This window comes from Ambystoma mexicanum, chromosome 11 (genome assembly GCF_040938575.1).
Source record: "Ambystoma mexicanum isolate Mex_15411 chromosome 11, UKY_AmexF1_1, whole genome shotgun sequence".
Lineage (NCBI taxonomy): Eukaryota > Metazoa > Chordata > Amphibia > Caudata > Ambystomatidae > Ambystoma > Ambystoma mexicanum.
The window spans coordinates 989,878,583-989,889,263 of record NC_090934.1 but is presented as its reverse complement, the minus strand read 5'-3'; the positions used below and the strand labels follow the sequence as shown (position 1 = coordinate 989,889,263).

Genomic DNA, 10,681 nt, shown 5'->3' with positions numbered 1-10,681 from the left:
AGTCATATCCAATCCCCCCCCCCACCCCCACGCCCCCTCCACACGCTCTGTGATTCAGGAAAGGCGCGTGTGGGCGGCTGTGAAGGGCCTGTCAGGGCCGTCACCGAGCCGCGGGGAGGGAGGGAGAGAGGGAGGGTGAGGAGAAGGGAACGGAGACATAGATGGGGAGGGACAGGAGCTCCGTGCGCACGAGAGGGGGCGGCGGGCGCTGCTCCAGAACGGTGGGCTGCTGCACCCGAGTCTGCCACAGTAGGCCCCATTCATGAGCGTGGCTGCTGACTGTGGGGACGAGCGGCGTGCACGAGCCACGGGGCCGGGTGCGCGAGCTTGGGGACAAAGGTGGGCGAGCAGAGTGGACAGGGTGCACGAGCGCCCAGATAGCCCGGAGTTCAGCACCGGCGACTGGAGAGCGCCTGGATCGCGGGCACGGAGGCGCAGCGGGTCGCGTACACCGCAGGGCTCCGGCAGCACTGGGCAGGTAACGACCCTCCGCGTGTGCGTCTAGCGGGCGGGGGCGGCGCGTGGGCGCCCAGTGGCAATAGCATTTGCATGTGGATTGTAAAGTCTCATTAGTTCATGCATGGGCAGCGAGCGGGTCTCATTAGCCCACATCTGTGGGGTATGCACCGTTATTACCTCATGCGTGTGTTGTATGACATGACAGTCGAATAGGCTCCTTCGCGCGCGCTATGAGAGTCGGCCGAGTTTCATCCATGTGCAGGATTTGGGTCTCGTCGCCTCATGCACACGAATGGTTCCAGTCACGCCAGTGTGTGCTTGTGTTGGTTACCAGTCTCAGCGGCTCGTGCGTGTGCAGCGCACCTGTCTAGTTAGCGCACTCGTTTCCAGTGTGCCAGCTTCATTGGCTCATGCGTGTGCAGTGTGGCATGCTCATTAGCTAAAGCATGTGCAGTGTTCCAACCTGCGTGCCTCACTCGTGTACATTGGTAGAGTCTCATTAACTTATGCGTGTGCGGTGTTGCTGCCAGCCCAGAAAGTCACGCTGCTGGCGTGCCGTCTACTGGGGCAGGGGGGAGATGCCCGCGCATCTCTTGTGTACCTTGGCTCATTGAGGGGAACAGTGCACCAGAAGCATGTTCCCGTCAGGTTTTTTTTTTTATTATCTGCTAGCAGCTCAGTGAACACACTACGTGGCTGTCTTAGTGACCGGAACATGGTTTGTACTGTCCGTTTCCTGAGGCTAGTAACAGTTGTGGCCTAGGCGTGTTTTTATTCATCATTAACATGCGCGTGAAGCATCCCCGTGACAATCCAGAGTAGTTGTGCTCGAGGTCTCTAACCAAAGCTCCTGGGGTTAGTGAATAATGAGCGCAGGGCTGTGGGGCGCCCATATTAAATGCGCTCGCCCACAATATGCCAGTTGTAAACACTCATTGCCTCGGCCCAATTTTCTGCTATGGCACTCTGGCCACCTCAGCCCAGGCCTACGACGACCACGCAGCGGCTGCAGGTAACGTTCGCTGGCCGTTCGGGCTCAGACCCGTCACCCGCTCGCCGCCTCACACCGGCAGACATCACATACACACTAGCACAGCAGAACTGCGGTAACCACACACAGACTGCTTCCCATCAAACCTGGCTGCGACTGCGTCAGCCGAAACCTGCGGCTAACACACAGAGACGACATGATACCAGAGCGGGGGAGGGGGGCGGGGCATCGCAACCCGACCACTTTTGGCCAGGCCTTCGGTACGTATAGTAACCCCTTGCAAGGGTTCACGTAGGCTAACTTCAGAGACTGTGGGGGAGGGGCACACGTACTTAGGTGGTGGGCATCATCTCTATACACATTGTAATGACCCTATTCAAATGCAGCTTCAATGTTCCAAGCAGTTAACCCTCTCCACGTCTGAAACCACACACTTAAGAACTGCTGTGAAAATGAACTGTCTCCAGCCCCCCCCCCCCACCCTCTCCAATTCCAATTACTCCCATGCCATGCAAGTACTAACCCCACATCACGATTTCAATTGCCTAAAAATGTATTCATATGAATGCAGGTGCTAACAGTGAAATGCTTTATGTTAGTAATAGCAGGGTCTTTGTTAACGTTTATTGTCTGCGTCCTGTTCTGTCCGGCCACGGCTCTGTCGGTCAGCCAAGTCGAGTCAATGTATCCCAAAAGGTGGGGTTGGGGGGGTTTCTAAAATCTGATCTGCTCCTCAATGGTGTTGCGCAACTGACATCTTGATCCGAGGCCCACAGAGTCCATGCAGAAGTTGCTCAGGCCCACACCTGCTGCTGTTCTTGATACTTCGGCATAGACCCGTATCACATATTACCCACCTGAGCTTTGACCTGCAGCTGCCACACACTGACCACCTCAGACCTGCAGGTGTAACACTGGCCACCTCAGTCCAGCAGGTGTCACATACAGGACACCTCACTGCAGCAGATGCCACACACTGGCCACCTCAGTCCAGCAGGTGTCACACACTGGCCACCTCAGTCCAGCAGATGCCACACTCTGGCCATCTCAGTCCAGCAGGTGTCACACACTGGCCACCTCAGTCCAGCAGATGCCACACTCTGGCCATCTCAGTCCAGCAGGTGTCACATACAGGACACCTCACTGCAGCAGGTGTCACACACTGCCACCTCAGTCCAGCAGGTGCCACACACTGGCCACCTCAGTCCAGCAGATGCCACACACTGGCCACCTCAGTCCAGCAGGTGTCACATACAGGACACCTCACTGCAGCAGGTGTCACACACTGCCACCTCAGTCCAGCAGGTGTCACACTGCCACCTCAGTCCTGCAGGTGTCACACACTGGCCACCTCAATCCAGCAGATGCCACACTCTGGCCATCTCAGTCCAGCAGGTGTCACATACAGGACACCTCACTGCAGCAGGTGTCATACACTGCCACCTCAGTCCAGCAGATGCCACGCTCTGGCAGTCTCAGTTGAGCAGGTGTCACATACAGGACACCTCACTGCAGCAGGTGCCACACACTGCCACCTCAGTCCAGCAGGTATCACACACTGGTCATCTCAGTCCAGCAGGTGTCACACATTGGCCACCTCAGTACAGCAGGTGTCACATAAAGGACACCTCACTGCAGCAGGTGCCACACACAGCCACCTCAGTCCAGCAGGTATCACACACTGGTCATCTCAGTCCAGCAGGTGTCACACATTGGCCACCTAAGTCCAGCAGGTGTCACATACAAGACACATCAGTTAGGCAGGTGTCACACACTGCCACCTCAGACCTGCAAGTGCCACACACTGGTCATCTCAATGCAGCAGGTTTCACACACTGGCCACCTAAGTCCAGCAGGTGTCACACAATAGCCACCTAAGTCCAGCAGGTGTCACAGTCGAGTCAATGTATCCCAAAAGGTGGGGTTGGGGGGGTTTCCAAAATCTGATCTGCTCCTCAATGGTGTTGCGCCACTGACATCTTGATCCGAGACCCACAGAGTCCACGCACAAGTTGCTCAGGCCCACACCTGCTGCTGTTCTTGATACTTCGGCTTAGACCCGTATCACATATTACCCACCTGAGCTTTGACCTGCAGCTGCCACACACTGGCCACCTCAGACCTGCAGGTGTAACACTGGCCACCTCAGTCCAGCAGGTGTCACATACAGGACACCTCACTGCAGCAGATGCCACACACTGGCCACCTCAGTCCAGCAGGTGTCACACACTGGCCACCTCAGTCTAGCAGATGCCACACTCTGGCCATCTCAGTCCAGCAGGTGTCACATACAGGACACCTCACTGCACCAGGTGTCACACACTGCCACCTCAGTTCAGCAGGTGTCACACACTGCCACCTCAGTCCTGCAGGTGTCACACACTGGCCACCTCAGTCCAGCAGGTGTCACACACTGGCCACCTCAGGCCAGCAGATGCCACACTCTGGCCATCTCAGTCCAGCAGGTGTCACATACAGGACACCTCACTGCAGCAGGTGTCACACACTGCCACCTCAGTCCAGCAGGTGCCACACACTGGCCACCTCAGTCCAGCAGATGCCACACACTGGCCACCTCAGTCCAGCAGGTGTCACACACTGGCCACCTCAGTCTAGCAGATGCCACACTCTGGCCATCTCAGTTCAGCAGGTGTCACATACAGGACACCTCACTGCAGCAGGTGTCACACACTGCCACCTCAGTCCAGCAGGTGTCACACACTGCCACCTCAGTCCTGCAGGTGTCACACACTGGCCACCTCAGTCCAGCAGATGCCACACTCTGGCCATCTCAGTCCAGCAGGTGTCACATACAGGACACCTCACTGCAGCAGGTGTCACACACTGCCACCTCAGTCCAGCAGATGCCACGCTCTGGCCATCTCAGTTGAGCAGGTGTCACATACAGGACACCTCACTGCAGCAGGTGTCACACACTGCCACCTCAGTCCAGCAGGTATCACAAACTGGTCATCTCAGTCCAGCAGGTGTCACACATTGGCCACCTCAGTACAGCAGGTGTCACATAAAGGACACCTCACTGCAGCAGGTGGCACTCACAGCCCCCTCAGTCCAGCAGGTATCACACACTGGTCATCTCAGTCCAGCAGGTGTCACACATTGGCCACCTAAGTCCAGCAGGTGTCACATACAGGACACATCAGTTAGGCAGGTGTCACACACTGCCACCTCAGACCTGCATGTGCCACACACTGGTCATCTCAGTGCAGCAGGTTTCACACACTGGCCACCTAAGTCCAGCAGGTGTCACACTCTAGCCACCTAAGTCCAGCAGGTGTCACACACTGCCACCTCAGACCTGCAGATGCCACACACTGGCCATCTCAGTCCAGCAGATTCCACACACTGACCACTTCAGTCCAGCAGGTGTCACACACTGGCCACCTAAGTCCAGCAGGTGCCACACACTGGCCACCTCAGTCCAGGTGTCACATACAGGACACCTCAGTCCAGCAGGTGTCACACACTGCCACCATAGTCCTGCAGGTGTCACACACTGGCCACCTCAGTTCTGCAGATGCCACACACTGGCAACCTCCATCCAGCAGGTGCTACACACTTGCCACCTAAGTCAAGCAGGTGTCACACACAGGCCACCTCAGTCCAGCAGGTGTCACACACTGCCGCCACAGACCAGCAGGTGTCACACACTGCCACCTCAGTCCTGAAGGTGTTACACACTGGCCACCTCAGTCCAGCAGGTGTCACATACAGGACACCTCAGTCCAGCAGGTGTCACACACTGCCACCATAGTCCTGCAGGTGTCACACACTGGCCACCTCAGTTCTGCAGATGCCACACACTGGAAACCTCCATCCAGCAGGTGCTACACACTTGCCACCTAAGTCCAGCAGGTGTCACACACTGGCCACCTCAGTCCAGCAGGTGTCACACACTGCCGCCACAGACCAGCAGGTGTCACACACTGCCACCTCAGTCCTGAAAGTGTTACACACTGGCCACCTCAGTCCAGCAGGTGTTACATACAGGACACCTCAGTCCAGCAGGTGTCACACACTGCCACCTCAGTCCAGCACGTATCACACACTGGCCACCTCAGTTCATCAGGTGTCACACACTGGCCACCTCAGTCCAGCAGGTGTCACATACAGGACACCTCACTGCAGCAGATGCCACACACTGGCCACCTCAGTCCAGCAGGTGTCACACACTGGCCACCTCAGTCTAGCAGATGCCACACTCTGGCCATCTCAGTCCAGCAGGTGTCACATACAGGACACCTCACTGCAGCAGGTGTCACACACTGCCACCTCAGTCCAGCAGGTGTCACACACTGCCACCTCAGTCCTGCAGGTGTCACACACTGGCCACCTCAGTCCAGCAGATGCCACACTCTGGCCATCTCAGTCCAGCAGGTGTCACACACTGGCCACCTCCGTCCAGCAGATGCCACACTCTGGCCATCTCAGTCCAGCAGGTGTCACATACAGGACACCTCACTGCAGCAGGTGTCACACACTGCCACCTCAGTCCAGCAGGTGCCACACACTGGCCACCTCAGTCCAGCAGATGCCACACACTGGCCACCTCAGTCCAGCAGGTGTCACACACTGGCCACCTCAGTCTAGCAGATGCCACACTCTGGCCATCTCAGTCCAGCAGGTGTCACATACAGGACACCTCACTGCAGCAGGTGTCACACACTGCCACCTCAGTCCAGCAGGTGTCACACACTGCCACCTCAGTCCTGCAGGTGTCACACACTGGCCACCTCAGTCCAGCAGATGCCACACTCTGGCCATCTCAGTCCAGCAGGTGTCACATACAGGACACCTCACTGCAGCAGGTGTCACACACTGCCACCTCAGTCCAGCAGATGCCACGCTCTGGCCATCTCAGTTGAGCAGGTGTCACATACAGGACACCTCAATGCAGCAGGTGTCAAACACTGCCACCTCAGTCCAGAAGGTATCACACACTGGTCATCTCAGTCCAGCAGGTGTCACACATTGGCCACCTCAGTACAGCAGGTGTCACATAAAGGACACCTCACTGCAGCAGGTGTCACACACAGCCACCTCAGTCCGTCACACACAGCCACCTCAGTCCAGCAGGTATCACACACTGGTCATCTCAGTCCAGCAGGTGTCACACATTGGCCACCTCAGTACAGCAGGTGTCACATAAAGGACACCTCACTGCAGCAGGTGTCACACACAGCCACCTCAGTCCAGCAGGTATCACACACTGGTCATCTCAGTCCAGCAGGTGTCACACATTGGCCACCTAAGTCCAGCAGGTGTCACATACAGGACACATCAGTTAGGCAGGTGTCACACACTGCCACCTCAGACCTGCATGTGCCACACACTGGTCATCTCAGTGCAGCAGGTTTCACACACTGGCCACCTAAGTCCAGCAGGTGTCACACACTAGCCACCTAAGTCCAGCAGGTGTCACACACTGCCATCGCAGACCTGCAGATGCCACACACTGGCCATCTCAGTCCAGCAGATTCCACACACTGACCACTTCAGTCCAGCAGGTGTCACACACTGGCCACCTAAGTCCAGCAGGTGTCACACGTTGCCACCTCAGTCCAGCAGGTGTCACACACTGGCCACCTCAGTCCAGGTGTCACATACAGGACACCTCAGTCCAGCAGGTGTCACACACTGCCACCATAGTCCTGCGGGTGTCACACACTGGCCACCTCAGTTCTGCAGATGCCACACACTGGAAACCTCCATCCAGCAGGTGCTACACACTTGCCACCTAAGTCCAGCAGGTGTCACACACTGGCCACCTCAGTCCTGCAGGTGTCAAACACTGCTGCCACAGACCAGCAGGTGTCACACACTGCCACCTCAGTCCTGAAGGTGTTACACACTGGCCACCTCAGTCCAGCAGGTGTCACATACAGGACACCTCAGTCCAGCAGGTGTCACACACTGCCACCTCAGTCCAGCACGTATCACACACTGGCCACCTCAGTTCAGCAGGTGTCACACACTGGCCACCTTAGTCCAGCAGGTGTTACATACAGGACACCTCAGTCCAGCAGGTGTCACACACTGCCACCTCAGTCCAGCACATATCACACACTGACCACCTCAGTCCTGCAGATGCCACACACTGACCCCCTCAGTCCAGCAGGTGTCACACACTGGCCACCTAAGTCCAGCAGGTGTCACACACTGGCCACCTAAGTCCAGCAGGTGTCACATACAGGCCACCCCAGTCCAGCAGGTGTCACATTCAGGACACCTCAGTCAAGCAGGTGTCACACACTGCCACCTCAGTCCTGCAGGTGTCACACACTGCCACCTCAGTCCAGCACGTATCACACACTGGCCACCTCAGTTCAGCAGGTGTCACACACTGGCCACCTTAGTCCAGCAGGTGTTACATAAAGGACACCTCAGTCCAGCAGGTGTCACACACTGCCACCTCAGTCCAGCACATATCACACACTGACCACCTCAGTCCTGCAGATGCCACACACTGACCCCCTCAGTCCAGCAGGTGTCACACACTGGCCACCTAAGTCCAGCAGGTGTCACACACTGGCCACCTAAGTCCAGCAGGTGTCACATACAGGCCCCCCCAGTCCAGCAGGTGTCACATACAGGACACCTCAGTCAAGCAGGTGTCACACACTGCCACCTCAGTCCTGCAGGTGTCACACACTGGCCACCTCAGTCCAGCAGGTGTCACACACGGGACACCTCACACAATTTTCGCTTTCACCTGGACCAGCGTTTATCACAAAATGGCCCGCTCTGCCGAGACCTGCAAGTGTCCATACTGACTGCCTCATCCCAGGCCATCATGTAATCATACCATCTGCCTCAGGCCAGATCTGCCAGTAACCATACTGACTGCATACACCCATACCTGCAAGTAACCCTACTGACTGCTTCAGCCCAGACTTGCAAGTAATCCTATTGACTGCTTAAACTCATACCTGCAAGTAACCATAATGACTGCTTCAGCACATACCTACAAGTAACCATACTGACTGCTTCATCCCAGACTTGCAAGTAGCCATACTGACTGCTTAAACTCATGCCGGCAAGTAACCATACAGACTGCTTCAGCCTAGACCTGCAGGTAACCATAATAACTGTTTAAACTCATACCTGCAAGTAACCATACAGACTGCTTCAGCCCAGACCTGCAGGTAACCATACTGACTGCTTAAACGCATACCTGCAAGTAACCATACAGACTGCTTCAGCCCAGACCTGCAACTAACCATACTGACTACTTAAACTCCTCATACCTGCAAGTAACCATACTGATTGCTTCAGCCCAAACCTGCAAGTAATCATACTGACTGCTTAAACTCATACCTGCAAGTAACCATACTGGTTGCCTCAGCCTGGACCTGCAAGCAACCAAGCTGACTGCTTAAACTCATACCTGCCAGTAACCATACTGACTGCTTCAGCCCAGACCTGCAAATAACCATACTGACTGCTTCAGCCCAGACCTGCAAGTGCCACACACTGGTCATCTCAGTGCAGCAGGTGTCACACACTGGCCACCTAAATCCAGCAGGTGTCACACGTTGCCACCTCAGTCCAGCAGGTGTCACACACTGGCCACCTCAGTCCAGGTGTCACATACAGGACACCTCAGTCCAGCAGGTGTCACACACTGCCACCATAGTCCTGCAGGTGTCACACACTGGCCACCTCAGTTCTGCAGATGCCACACACTGGCAACCTCCATCCAGCAGGTGTTACACACTTGCCACCTCAGTCCAGCAGGTGTCACACACTGCTTCCACAGACCAGCAGGTGTCACACACTGCCACCTCAGTCCTGAAGGTGTCACACACTGGCCACCTCAGTCCAGCAGGTGTCACATACAGGACACCTCAGTCCAGCAGGTGTCACACACTGCCACCTCAGTCCAGCACGTATCACACACTGGCCACCTCAGTCCAGCAGGTGTCACACACTGGCCACCTTAGTCCAGCAGGTGTTTCATACAGGACACCTCAGTCCAGCAGGTGTCACACACTGCCACCTCAGTCCAGCACATATCACACACTGACCACCTCAGTCCTGCAGATGCCACACACTGACCACCTCAGTCCAGCAGGTGTCACACACTGGCCACCTAAGTCCAGCAGGTGTCACACACTGGCCACCTAAGTCCAGCAGGTGTCACATGCAGGCCACCCCAGTCCAGCAGGTGTCACATACAGGACACCTCAGTCAAGCAGGTGTCACACACTGCCACCTCAGTCCTGCAGGTGTCACACACTGGCCACCTCAGTCCAGCAGGTGTCACACACGGGACACCTCACACAATTTTCGCTTTCACCTGGACCGGCTTTTATCACAAAATGGCCCGCTCTGCCGAGACCTGCAAGTGTCCATACTGACTGCCTCATCCCAGGCCATCATGTAATCATACCATCTGCCTCAGGCCAGATCTGCCAGTAACCATACTGACTGCATACACCCATACCTGCAAGTAACCCTACTGACTGCTTCAGCCCAGACTTGCAAGTAATCCTATTGACTGCTTAAACTCATACCTGCAAGTAACCATAATGACTGCTTCAGCACATACCTACAAGTAACCATACTGACTGCTTCATCCCAGACTTGCAAGTAGCTATACTGACTGCTTAAACTCATGCCTGCAAGTAACCATACAGACTGCTTCAGCCTAGACCTGCAGGTAACCATAATACCTGTTTAAACTCATACCTGCAAGTAACCATACAGACTGCTTGAGCCCAGACCTGCAGGTAACCATACTGACTGCTTAAACTCATACCTGCAAGTAACCATACAGACTGCTTCTGCCCAGACCTGCAAGTAACCATACTGACTACTTAAACTCCTCATACCTGCAAGTAACCATACTGATTGCTTCAGCCCAAACCTGCAAGTAATCTTACTGACTGCTTAAACTCATACCTGCAAGTAACCATAATGGTTGCCTCAGCCTGGACCTGCAAGCAACCAAGCTGACTGCTTAAACTCATACCTGCCAGTAACCATACTGACTGTTTCAGCCCAGACCTGCAAGTAACCATACTGACTGCTTCAGCCCAGACCTGCAAGTAACCATACTGACTGCTTAAACTCATACCTGCAAGTAACCATACTGACTGCTTCAGCCCTGACCTGCAAGTAACCATACTGACTGCTTAAACTCCTCATACCTGCAAGTAACCACACTGACTGCTTCAGCCCTGACCTACAAGTAACCATACTGACTGC

At 55.4% G+C, this 10,681-nt stretch overlaps 1 protein-coding gene across 1 annotated transcript in view; it reads left to right on the top strand.

Moving 5' to 3' along the window:
* Positions 1-215: 215 nt before the first annotated feature.
* The window catches only part of PTPN5 (protein tyrosine phosphatase non-receptor type 5), an 814,933-nt gene continuing 804,467 nt past the window's right edge, over positions 216-10,681 (top strand). Inside the window, exon 1 of the mRNA XM_069624164.1 lies at positions 216-478. The gene's annotated coding sequence lies outside the window, so the exon portion shown is untranslated. The remainder of the gene's footprint in view (positions 479-10,681) is intronic.